The sequence below is a fragment of the Ornithorhynchus anatinus genome, chromosome 15 (assembly GCF_004115215.2).
Source record: "Ornithorhynchus anatinus isolate Pmale09 chromosome 15, mOrnAna1.pri.v4, whole genome shotgun sequence".
Taxonomy (NCBI): domain Eukaryota; kingdom Metazoa; phylum Chordata; class Mammalia; order Monotremata; family Ornithorhynchidae; genus Ornithorhynchus; species Ornithorhynchus anatinus.
This window is the reverse complement of record NC_041742.1, coordinates 6,799,616-6,813,197: the sequence shown is the minus strand read 5'-3', so window position 1 is coordinate 6,813,197 and position 13,582 is coordinate 6,799,616.

Here is a 13,582-nt window from a genome sequence, read left to right as displayed (position 1 = left end):
AGTAGATATGTACTCAAGAGCTGTGGGGTTGGGAGGGGGGATGAATAAAGGGAGCCGGTTAGAGGGACATAGAAAGGAGGCTTAGTTAAGGAAGGCCTCTCGGAGGAGATGTGCTTTCAACAAGTCGTTGAAACGAGGGTTGGGGCGTGAGAGTAATGTTGGATATGACAGATAAACTTGGGGAAACAAGTTTAAAAATGGCAAGAGGAAGGAGCGAAGACAACTGTGGAGGAAGATTTAAAAAGTGGCAGGGGGAGGAAGGATGCAAACTGGGAGAGGTTGAGTGGAGGGGTTACTTTAGTGACAGGCAGTTTCATCAGGGAAGGGATGACAGAAAAATTTTACCTCTACGGAAGTAGAGGCTGACCAAGCTATTGTGGTATCGCAGGAGGTCCTGGGTGTGAAAGGTCGAATTAGTCTCAGAGACCCGAAAAGGGCCGTTCTCGTCTACTAACGGGATTCCCGTCAGCAGTAGGGAGTGCAGACACAAAGGGTGGGCCGGACCAGTACCAAAAAAGAAGAAGCTTGGCCTAGTAGAAAGAGCATGGGCCTGTTAGTCCGAGGACTCTGGGTTCTAAACCCCGCTCTGCCAGTTGCTTGTTATGTGACAGTGGGCAAGTCACCTCGCTTCTCTGTGTCTCAGTTTCCTCATCTGGAAAATGGGGATGAAATAGCTGTTCTTCCTCCTACTTTGACTGTGAGCCCCTTATGCGACAAGGACTCTGTCTAACCTGCTAACTTGGATCTCAGTGCTTAGAACAGTGAGAATGTAACAAATACTATTGAAAATATAATCTCCCACAGAGTCAACAAACCAATAGGGGTAATTAAGTGACTACTGTGTGTAGAACACTGTGCTTAGCACTTGGGTGGGTGAAACAGATGCCAAAGATACCATCCTTGTCCTTAGAGAGTTTACAATCACATGGGGGATACAGGCAGACTTAAATGATTTTAAATAATGGGAGCAAGAGGAAAAATGAAAGCACAATTGATAATAGCAACGGTATAGAAGATGAATAAACTAATAGAAAACGTAGATCCACATACACATGTGCTAAGGATGGATGATTATTCTTGGACTCATGAAAAGTATAAGGATTGGGAGCTTTGTGAACTTGGGCAGGTCATTTAACTTCTCTGATCCTCAGTTTTCCCCTGTATTAAGTGGGAATACGAAATATTGTGAGCCCCATTTTGGAAAGGGGTGGTGTCTTGCCTTATTCCCTTGTATTTACCTCAGTACTTAGCACACAGTTAGTACTTAATAAATAAAATGATAATGATAAAAAAATAAGTGCTCAGGGTGAGTATTCAAGATCAAAGGGCCTATATCGATTGCTTCTACCCCAGAAATGCATGATAAAAGCAGCATGGTCTAGTGGATAAAGCACGGGCCTGGGATTCAGAAGGTCACGAGTTCTAATCTCAGCTCTGCCACTTGTCTGCTGTGTGACCTTTGGCAAGTCACTTCACCGTGCCCCAATTATCTCATCTGTAAAATGGGAAATAAGACTGTGAGCCCTATGCAGGACAAGGACTCTATCCAACCTGATTTATTTGTATTCACTCCAGCGCTTAGTACAGTGCCTGGCACATAGTAAGCACTTAAATACCATAATCATAATAATATTAAGGGCATCTGGCACTGCCAGCTAGACTCAATTTCCATTTATCAGTGATATTTATTGAATACTTACTGTGTGTCGAGCACTGTACTGAGCTCTTGGGAGAGTACACTTAAAGTCAATACGATCCCTGCAATCGACAAGTTTACAATCTAGCAGGGGTGGGAGATATTAAAATAAATTAAGGTTAGTTGATATGTGCATTTCAAGTATACTAAATCAACACTGACTATCACCACATAGCCTATTCATTCTTAATTTTTAGTCGACGATTTGAAAAACTGAGTGGCGTGAATTAGATCGACCAATAATAATAATGATAATAATTGTGGTATTTGATAAATGTTTACTGTGTGCGAGGCACTGTACTTTTTCAGCTGCAGCTGGACCTTTGTTTATGTTTTCTGGGTCATGTATTTGACCTTGTCTCTTTCAATGATTTACTGTGTCATTTCTCTGGATGAGTCTGTCTCAAGCCTTCTCCCCGACTTTTCTCGACTGTCAGCTTCTCAAGGAACAGGATTCTTGTCTATTCTCAGTGCTTAGTACAGTGTTCTGCTGATGTTAAGCACTTAATGGATATGATTACTGTTACTCCTGATATTAAGCTTCCTTACCTTCAACGGAGGCAGGAATGGCAGCACTGACATAGAACAAACACACCGACTGGATTGGGAGAGGACAATACACCCTATCCACATTCCTTACCCACAGTGAGCTTACAGTCTACGGAAGTGCTTACCCTCCAGAGAGAGTCTGCACATATAATTTCAAGTTCCCTTACTGGGGTCAGAGGAAGCGAATGGGCTCAGGATCAATAGAGAAGCATGGAATTGGGGCTAGAGAAGCAGTGTGGCTCAGTGAAAAGAGTACAGGCTTAGGAGTCAGAGGTCATGCGTTCGAATCCCGGATCTGCCACTTGTCAGCTGTGTGACTGTGGGCAAGTCATTTAACTTCTCTGTGCCTCAGTTACCTCATCTGTAAAATGGGGATTAAGACTGTGATCCTCACGTGGGACAACCTGATTACCCTGTATCTCCCCCAGCGCTTAGAACGGTGCTGTGCACATAGTAAGCGCTTAACAAATACCAACATTATTATTGTTATTAATAGACATATGAAGCAGTCCTCAGGTCCTTGCAAGCAAAAGTCTGGATCATTGAGTGATGTTCTGGGGAGAAGGGCCGAGGGCGGAGAGACAGGAAGAAGAATCACTTAAAATCTTGACAAGGGTCGGCTCTGTGCAGCAGGAGAAACTGAACCTGGCCTGAAATTTCTCATCTGAAAAGACAGATTTGGTCAGTGCCCCTGCAGTTGCATGCAGCTGCCTCCCACTGCAGAGCCCAAGCCAAAAAAGAGTAAACTGGAAATAGGCCTGAGATTTCCAAGGACTGCTGGCTCCAGGGAGAGTTTTTAGGTGAAGATAAACAACTGCTGTCTTTGGGGCAGAAAAAAAAAAAACACCAGCCAGAATCCAGAGAGCTATTTGTAAGAGAAACTATTGATGCTCTCTTATCACTGACAAGCACAAAGAAGGCATAATTAAATAGGGTGGAGGGCCTAGTAGCTGAGAGAGTATAGTCGCTTCGGTACTTCTTGCTTAAGAGAGTGATATATGAATCCGAGAGACTCTTATGGAAATTCAGATTGTGCGGGCATTGGAAGTCATTTTTTAAAAAGTGGATCTGTTTTGGGAAGCAAAAAAAAAAAGTTTTATAAGGCTGATGGGAACAGGATGAAAATGTTCATATCTCTCTATTTATTGAGAGTTTTAAAGTATATCAGCTTTGTGGGCAGGGAATTTGTCTCTCGCCTCTGTTGAATCGAATCCTCCCAGATGCTTTGTACAGTACTCTGCACACAGTAAGCACTCAATGAATTCCATTGATTGATCATACTTTCCCGAGTGCTTAGTACAGCGCTCGATAAATACCACCGACTGAATGATTGAAAGGAAGCGCGGACTCCGCTCAGTGGCAGGAGCCTGGGCTTGGGACTCAGAGATCATGGGTTCAAATCCAGGCTCCACCACTTGTCAGCTGTGTGACTTTGGGCAAGTCACTTAACTTCTCTGTGGCTCAGTTCCCTCATCTGTAAAGCAGGGATGAAGACTGTGAGCCCACGAGGGACAACCTGATTACCTTGTATCTACCCCAGCGCTTAGAACAGTGTTTGGCACATAGTAAGCGCTGAACAAATACCATTATTATTATCATCATTATTATTATTAAGTGCTCTAGACCATTTTATGTCCATTTCATCAGAACTGGATGGATGAGGATGAAGAGTTGCGTAAGTCTCCATTTCCAGAAAGAAACGTAACACCTATTCATCGGCATAGACAATATCAGCCAGATCACCTGATCTGAGGCTATAGAAAGCAGTAATTAATCTTTCCATGTGGGGAAGCTACACAACAATAAGAATGCCAATACTGCCAAGAGGAAGAGGATTGTAACCCCAGGCGGAGCTGAAATCTTGCCAAGGAGAGTGGACTTGCCATTGCCGGCCGAAGTTTGCATGCGGCTTAATCGGAACCGGGCACGGCGGACTTCAGACTTTAAAGCTGGTCTCTGTGCCAGTACAATGCCAGAGCCGTTGTCATGGAGAGTTTGTTGGGGTAAGGAAGCTAGCCTGTGCTTATGAAAGGAGAGAGGCTAAGAACTAACTGGGTGGGCTTCGTGGCCAAGCCCCCCCGCTGTTGACAAATAGAAGGTGGCTTCCTTTTATCTCCCTGGGTTAGAAACCCGGCTTCCCTGCCGTGGAATCATTGGATGGGGGAAGCGAGTAGGATGCTAGCTATGTTTGCTGAGTGCCTATGTGGAGCATGGTGTAGTTCGAGGCCTTGTAGCGTAGGGGTGATTTGAAACGTGGAAAATCACATCCTAGCCTCAAGGAGGTAATCGTCACCAGGTGAAGAGAGATTTTTTTGTGACAAGGCTGACTGTCGCAAAAGGATGGTAAAAGTGGAGTCTTCTCTGCCTTTTTCCCTCAGTCTTAACCTCGGATTTGGTTTCATGGATTTAATATCTAGTAGATATTGGATTTTATAAAGCGCTTACCAAGTATTGTGTTCTAGTGGATGGAGCACGGGCCTGGGAGTCAGAAGGTCATGGGTTCTAATCTCAGCTCCGCCACTTGCCTGCCGTGCGACCTTGAGCGAACCACCACACTCCTCTGTGCCTAAGTTACCTTATCTGTAAAATGGGGAATGAGACTTGAGGGCCCCACATGGGACAGAGACTGTGTGCAACCCGATTTGCTTGTATCCACCCCAGCACTTAGTAGTACAGTGCTTGCCACATAGTAAAGCGCTTCACAAGTACACAGTTATTACTTTGATATTATAGCCTTCCAAATACAGCTTCACGAAGAGGCAAGTGAGGCTTTATTCCGCTGTGACCGTACCCTCAAAGTAGCTCACAGTCTTCAGGTAGGTGGTGGTGTGCAGGTGGCAGGAGCTGGAAAAGTAGCTAGAGTTTTATCAATCAGTGCTATGTGAGCACTCACTGTAGGAAGATTTCTGGACAGATCACTTGAGGGAGTGCGGTAAAGTAAGTAGACAGCTCTCTGCCCTTTATAATCCAGCAAATTTCCCAAGGTCTCTTGATGTTGGCTCCGCATTTCCCAAGAATATCCAGGGCTCCTCCTGTACTTCTATCAAAGACCTGTTGGCTCTACTTGATGAAAATGGATACGGGAAGAAAAAAAAAGGAAAATGAAATTCACTAGTCCTATCTCTGATGAGTCCGACGTTCTCACCTCCTTTGCAGCCCATTGAGAGGTACTTTGGTAATCAGCACCCTTTGATCCATTTTGACACAACCCAAAAACAAGACCAATAACGGTGCTGTGGCTAGAGGACAAAATTTCAGGTTGGAGTACGGTGGGGACAAAGGACAGGCCTGTGTAGTTCGCTCTGTTCATGAGCAGCATTCTGGCTGTTAGACTCTATGGAAATATGAGTGTCTAATAGGGGAAATTCTGAGTGTGTGTTGTGGGGGGATCTGTGAAAGGCAACTGTACCTAGGTTGTCCAGCTCAGGCAGATTGGGCACGAGTAGAACTTGGCATGCGTGGGAAAGATTGGAAAGATCAAGGACACGGAATTTGGGCCTAATCTCTCCACTTTATTTGGAGAGCCCGTTGACCTCCGGACTTCCCGAGAAACACCACGCATCACTCCCGTCAAGGAGCAGGTTAGTCTGGAGTAGCTTGAAGATGTCTGAATTTCTCTGGTATTTATTGAGCACTTACTGTGTGCAGAGAGAAGACTGTACTAAGCGCTTGGGAAAGTGCAGAACAATCGAGTTGGTAGACATATCTCCTGACCCCAACTGAAGCTTACGGTCCAGACGGGAGACAGACATGAATATAATAAATAATTTAGAGATACCTACATAAGTGCTGTGGGCCTGAGGATGGGGTGAATACATTTGAATTTCCAAATGTCCGAAGCCAGTATATGGGTCAGGGAATTGATTAAGGACAAGGGGTTGAAAAATATTTGGCCAGAAAGAGAAACGTTCAAGTTCATTGTTCAGCTCCTTCCCTTTCTTGACCCGATAAGCACTTTGTGAGATCAGGTTCTGCCACTACCTTTTGGCAGAAGCTTGGAAACAGGTAAGGGGAGAAACAGGTAAATAATTACAATTTTGGATCCACCCACCACATCTTAACTCTACTTACTTCTGGGTGGGACTTTTTTCTTCCTGAAAGACTTTTAACTAAGTCACCTACTGCCATCCCTTGATCAGAACCTGTTTTGCAGGACAGAATTCCCCCGACCGATCCGAAAATGACAGCCCTCAAAATCAAGCAGTCTTAAAACTCAAGTTGTTTGTGGAGTGAATCAGATCTAGTAGGTGTCATTTTTCAGTGAATGAGGAGGGTATTTTTTATACAGCCTTGGGGCTGGTTAAAATGTAGGATCTGTGTCAGACTCGTAGAACCTAAACGGAAGAGGAGGCTAAACAAACCGTCCATGAAAATAAATGTAATCCCTGGAATTTCATGGGCTTCTGCCACTTAAACCAAACCGGAATTTCATTGAATTTTCTGTTCCTGTAGTCCCCACCATAGCATCCTAGAGCTGCAAAGAAACCTTGAAATATCATTCAGTCCAGCTCCCTGACTTCAGCCAGATCAATAGTAATCTTCTTTTTCCCCAATGGTTCCTTTTTCTAATGATGTACTAAAATGAATGTGTTGAGTACCAATTCATAGCTACTAAAAATATCATCCTAAAGGCTAGAGTTTAAAGGGAATGCGAAGATTTATTCATTCCAACCCCTTACTTCTAGGAAGGCCACTGAGTATCGATCTATCGGTCATATTTATTGAGCGCTTTCCATGCACAGGGCACTGTCGTGAGTGCTTGGGAAAGTTCAGTCTAACAGAATTGGGAGCCACGTTCGTGTCCACAAGGAGTTTATAGTCTAGAGGGGTCCGAAATGTTGAAGAAATCTTATCTGTGAGTAGTGTCATTTGTTCTCTACCCACGCTGCCACACACTGTTCCAGGAGCGCTCGTCACCTCCTTCCTGGATTACTGTTTCACTTATCTCACTGATCTCACTATTTCCAGTCTCTCCACTCCTCCTTTTCGTACCTCACTCTGCTGCCCAGATCAATTTTTAAGCATCATTCTGGGCATATTTCCCCTTGCCTAAAACACCTCTCTTAATTGCTCATTCCTCTCAGCATCAAGGATAAACTCCTAATCTTCGGCTTGAAGGCACTCAATCTGTGCTCATCTTCCTAGTTAACCTCACTCGTCTCCCACTACAATCCAGTGTATGTTCTTTCCTCCTCCCAAGCCAACCTACTAACTGTACCTTGTTCTCATCTCTTTTGCTGCCGACCTCTTGCTCTCCCCCTCCCTTCTGCTGGCGCTCCATGAGCCGCCTCGAATCCAGCAGGCTGACGCAAAGTCCCTTCTGAATTCACCTCTCATGCAGGAGTCCCTCACTGATTAATATCACAATCCCCACTGCTTTTTAAGCAATTTGGCATCACCTAAGCATTTGGGTACTCTGACTGGAAGCATTTAGGTACCTATTTTCAAATTCTACTGCTTCTTCCTATATCTCTAGAGTTCTGCTTAGAAATGCTGGTGGAACCAACCTTGTCTTCGAGAACGAATCGTGCACGTAGTGATCGTTAGCATATTTGGTACATTTCTAAACACAGAAATATCCAGTGCAGCCCCTTACATCTTACTTCTTTGTGTCATACACTGTTCCCGGTGTTGAGGTAGGTGCAAATCAATTAGGTCAGATAGAGTCCTTGTTCTGCATGGGATTCACAGTCTTAAATAGGAGGGAGAACAAGTACTGAATCCTCATTTTACAGTTGAGGAAAGTGAAGCACTGAGATGTTAAGTGACTTGTCCAAGGTCCCACAGCAAGCAATTGGCAGAGTAATTGGCCAAGGTGGAATTAGAACCCAGGTCCTCTGACTCCCAGGCATGTGTTCTTTCCACTTGGCCACGTTGCTTCTCTCTCTCTCTCTCTCTCTCTCTCTATATATATATATATATATATCTCCCCAGTCCAGCTCCTCACTTCTAAGGAGGTCAGTGACTGTCAGTCAATCAATCAATCTTGTTTATTGAGCACTAGGCACAGAGCACTGTACTAACTGGTTGGGAGGATATATAGTATATCAGAGATGGTATACTCTTCTGTGTCACCCTGACTTGATCCCTTCATTCATCCTCCCTCCCATCCCCACAGCACAAATGCATATATCTTTAATTTATTTATTTACATATATCAATGTCTGTCTTCCTCTCTAAACTGACAGCTCACTGCAAGTAGGGAATGTGTCTGTTGTTGTATTGTAATCTCCCAAGGGTTTAGTACAGTGCTTTGCACACAGTAAGTGATCAATAAATAGGATTTAATGAATGAATGCCTACAAGGAGCTTATAGTCCAGAGAGGGTCTGAAATGTTGAAGGAATCACGTTATCTGTGACTGATATCCTTTCTTCTCTGTTCAAACAACCACACATCTTTAACATGAAATGACAGAGCGGAGCTACAAAAATCCCGGTCCCAGATAGTTAATCTTCCAGTAACCAAGTAATGTTTGGCAATACATACCTGCCAGTTGGAATAGGTAAGAAAGGTGAATGACAGGAGTGTCTCAGAAGCAGGCTTGTACATTCAGGTGACTGGCCTGACATTTAGGAAGGCTTAAAAAGCCAAATCAAAACTGTATCAGATAAAGTAATTTGTCAACACATTCACACGGCAGAAGGTGATTTTTATATGCAACCTAGAGCTCTTTTAGGAAAACGCATAGGCCTTGGCAGTTACACTTGCACAAGTATCCTCTTTGAACAGTGAATCTCTTGCTATTTTCATCCCACATTAGTCACTTCGTCTCAGACGGCCCTATTGCAGTAACAAGGAGGAGGAGTAATAATAATAATAATACTAATGATGGTATTTGTTAAGGCTTACTATGTGCCAAGCACTGTTCTAAGCACTGGGGGAGATACAAGGTGGTCAGGTGGGGCTCACAGTCTTAATCCCCATCTCCCAGAGAAGTGAAGCAACTTGCCCCATGTCACCCAGCAGCCATGTGGAGGAGTCAGAATTAGAAGCCAGGACCTCTGATGCCCAGGCCTGTCGTCTTTCCAGTCGGCCATATTGCTCAGTACAGTTCTCTGCACACAGTAACTGCTCAATAAATATGATTGATTGAATGATTGAAGTGGCGGAGCTCGGCTTACCAATATAGTAATAATAATTATTATTATACTACTCGTTAAGTGCTTATTATGTGCCAAGCACGGTTCTAAGCACTGGGGTAGATACAAGGTAATCAGGGTGGGCACAGTCCCTGTCCCACATAGGGTTCGCACTCTTAATCCCGATTTTACAGCTGAGGTAACTGAGGCCCAAAGAAGTGAAGTGACTTGCCCAAGGTCATACATCAGACATGTGGTGGAGCAGGGATTAGAACCCTTGACCTTCTGACTCCCAAGACCATGCTCTAACCGCTAAGCCACACTGCTTCTCCAAGGCCTAGAACCCAGGCCTCCTGACAGCCAATTCTATGCTCTCCCCACTGGGCCATGCTGAAAGTATGAAAGCCAAATGCTCAGGTTAAAGTCTTCAGGCAAGAAGGTATTCTCTCTTGCAAGTACGGGCAGAAAGCTTCCAAGCTTCCTTCTCGTCCTTGATATGTCCAGTAATGCTTTAAGGAAACACAAGTAAAATCACCAATTGAATTGATTTGCCCCCTGCAATCCACCAATCCTTGAATTATATTCCCAGTTGGGACAGACCTCGCTTTGGTTTGGACCCTCCATTCCGGAGAATCTCCACCGTATGAAGTTCTGGTCTATGGCTTTCTTTTTTTCCTCAAGAGTTTATTTTCATTATCCATCAGTGCAGGACCTTATAAATGATTTCTATCAGGGATTTTTTTCTCCCATCGGGCAAACACATCTCTTGCTTCAGAATGTGTTGGAAACTCTTACTTAGTCTTGCGATGGTTTTGGAAGCAGCATAGGGCTATAGAAACAATTATTTGGCCATGGATTAAGAAAAAATGTCAAAACCTTAAGCAAAATTTCAAAGCAAATTTGAATTTCTGCTGAATTTGAAGACAAAATGTGCTTTGCCTTTGAATGCTTCAGGAGAATATGACAGGCCAAAAACATCTAGGACTGAAGAGTTTCTGGCTGACTTTTCTTCCCACAGCCATTCCCTTGCTCGTCCTCTGTTCCAATATCTCCTTTCCTTCATACAAAAAAAAAGGTTCAAATAAGCAGGAAAGGCAGAACGGCGTAGTGGATAGAGCACGGACCGGGGAATCAGAAGGTCATGGATTCTAATCCCACTCAGTCACTTGTCTGCTGTACGGCCATGGGCAAGGCACTTCATTTCTTTTCATTTATTTCGATTTAGAGAAGCAGCGTGGCTTAGTGGAAAGAGGCCGGACTTGGGAGTCAGAGGTCGTGGGTTCTAGTCCCGGCTCTGCCACTTGTCACCTGTGTGACTTTGGACAAGTCACTTCACTCCTCTGGGCCTCAGTTACCTCATCTGCAAAATAGGGATTACTGATTACTTTGTATCTACCCCAACGCTTAGAAGAGTGCTTGGCACATAGTAAGCGCTTAACAAATACCAACATTATTATTATCATTATTATTATTTCTTTGGGCTTTATTTACTATCTCATTTGTGAAATTAGGGTTGAGATTGTGAGCCACACATGGGTCAGGGACTCTGTGCAACCCAATTTGCCTGTATCCACCCCAGCACTGGCCTGGCACATAGTAAGCGCTTCACAAGTATCACCATTACTGTTAGTATTAATCATTATTAACAATAATAACTATTTTATATTGGAATGAGAAGCAGGCATAGTGGAAAGATGATTCTATGAGACAGAAAATCTGGATACTAGTCCTGACTCTTCTACAATGCCTTGCTAGCAACTTATTGATTTTTTTAAAATAAGTATTTAAGTGCTTATTATATGCCAGTCACTGTACTAAGTGCTGGGTTAAAAACAAGGTAAATGGATTGGACACTACTGATCTACTGATTTTTTTTTTTTTAATAATATTTGTTGAACACTCACAGTGTTCCCGGCAATGTACTAAACGTTGGGGTAGATACGAGATTAATCAGGTTGGACACAGTTCCTTTCCCATGCAGGGCTCACAGTCTTAATCCCTGATGAGGTAGGTGAGGCACAGAGAAGTTAAGTGACTTATCTAAGGTCACACAGCAGACATGTGATGGAATCAGAATTAAAACCCAGGTTCTCTGACTACCAGGCCTGTGCTCTTTCCACTGGGGCACTTTGTCTCTCATTCCATTGTAACATGGTTATTTGAACCACTTTTCTTATGAAGGAAAGGAGATTCGAATGGATATGGTCCCTGACTTCACGAGCCCAGCCATATAATAGGGGAGACTTGACGGACAGCCTAAAAAGCATATAGCGTGTGCATATAGTGTTAAAATCACACTAATATGAGAGATTAGAATTTATTTTGGTCTAAAAGGGAATGAAATTAATGTCTGGACAGATTTCCTTTGCCTCATGTCCCCGGCATGATTTTTGAGAGCAGCTGGAAGTCTATAGTGGAAGTAGATGGGAAAAGGGTGCAGAGAAGTGACATTGATTAATACAAAATGCAGTTTCTTTAACCCGTTTACCCATTTTTCATTTCCCCCAACACCAGAGGGGAGTTCTGGGATTGACAGGCGCGTTCAGCAAGAAACGACTTTTGGACTCAGTGATTCTGGTCCTTTTGAGGGAAATAAACAAAGAGGGAATGAATCGATCTAATCCTGTCCTAACTGGGTCAGGTTTTTCAGTGGAAGGAAGAATAACATCTTGATTATTTTCAGTTCATTTGGATGGGAGAAGCCAGAGGGAGCAGATTCAGTCCATAAACACTTTCCTGAAGCCGCACTTTTTTTATGAGTTTCTGACGCCCCAGCAACCCTTGCAAACAGGGATTTTCAGTGTGGTTTTCCAGAGGAGGTTTTCTGACGTCAAAAGTCAAAGCAAGCGAGATTCCCCTTCGATCCAAATAACTCAACAGGCTATAAATAGAGGAAAGAATGAATTTAGGAAAAAGTAAAAAGCAACGCAGTATGATCTGGATCATTTCTTTTAATAGTTTATCTCCTGATTTACCAGAAAAAGCAGTGCAGTACGATCTGGATCATTTCTTTTAATAGTTTATCTCCCGACTTACCAGAGTCTGCCGGGAGAAGCCCTTTTCCATATCCGTTTGGTAGGAACATATGCACGTTTAATGTGGAGATGTAGTTTCCTCAAGAATGAAAGCATCATTATGTATGCAATGCAGAAGTAAAAATTAACTCTGGAGGGAAAGGTGAAGGAAGGGGAGAAAGTGAAGGAGGAAGCAGGCCGTGGATTGGCTCCTAGACTACCTGTTAAAAAAAAAAAAAAAGGAAGAAACATCATAATTATACTAATGGCTTGATTTTTCATGTAATTACAAGCCTAAAGTTTCTCTTTACATCTAATTTTGTATGAAATGTATTCATGCTAAATATTACCTTACCCTACACCTAGGGGACGTTTATTTACACAGATGCAGGACATTTAGAATTGAGGAGGGGGGCGGTTTGGAGTCTGGACCCCAGAGCAGCCCAATTCCAATGGTAATTTGTGGTTTTTCCTACATTTAGTGGCTACAAAGAAGCCTTAGACATTGCTGGCCAGAGCCAAACGCCCCTGTTCTTTTATATTTATATATATATATATATATAAACATATATATATATATATATATAAACACTGAATTCTTACTCTAGTAACCAATAAATAGTTTAACTCACTTTGGGTGGGGACAGGGGTGGTGGCGGAGGAGGGGTGTGGAGAGGTGGTGCATAAAATAGGCTCAATTCCCACTGGAAAGGAGTTGTTTGTCCTGAATAGGAATGTTACCTCATCTCAGCCATGAAAACAAATCAATGCCCGACTCCTGTAAGAAATCAGACAGGAGGCCGTAAAGAAATCAGGTAGTGAGCTGAGATTAAATGTAGTATATTCTGTCTCCCATTTAATAGTTCTTTTTTAATTTAGTTGTAATACCCCCCTACGCCTGGAAGGGGATTCTGAACGTGTTTCCCACTGACAAAGCCTGGTGCTTTTTGGCCTGTGAGGAGGCTTTAGGGAAAGGTTGTTTGTTCAGGATATGAGGGGTTCAGTGACTAAAGAAAAGCGAACTTCAAAGGTACTCCCTTATTACTCTGGTCTCAGTCGACGAACACGGCCAGAGCTTCCGTGTCCTTTTCCCTCCCATCATCCTTTGTCCAAAGCATAGTGGATAGAGCATGGACCTGGGACTCAGATGGTCATGGGTTCTAATCCCGGTTTTGCCACTTGTCTATTGTGTGACCTTGAGCAAGTCACTTCACTTCGCTGTGCCTCAGTTACCTCAACTGT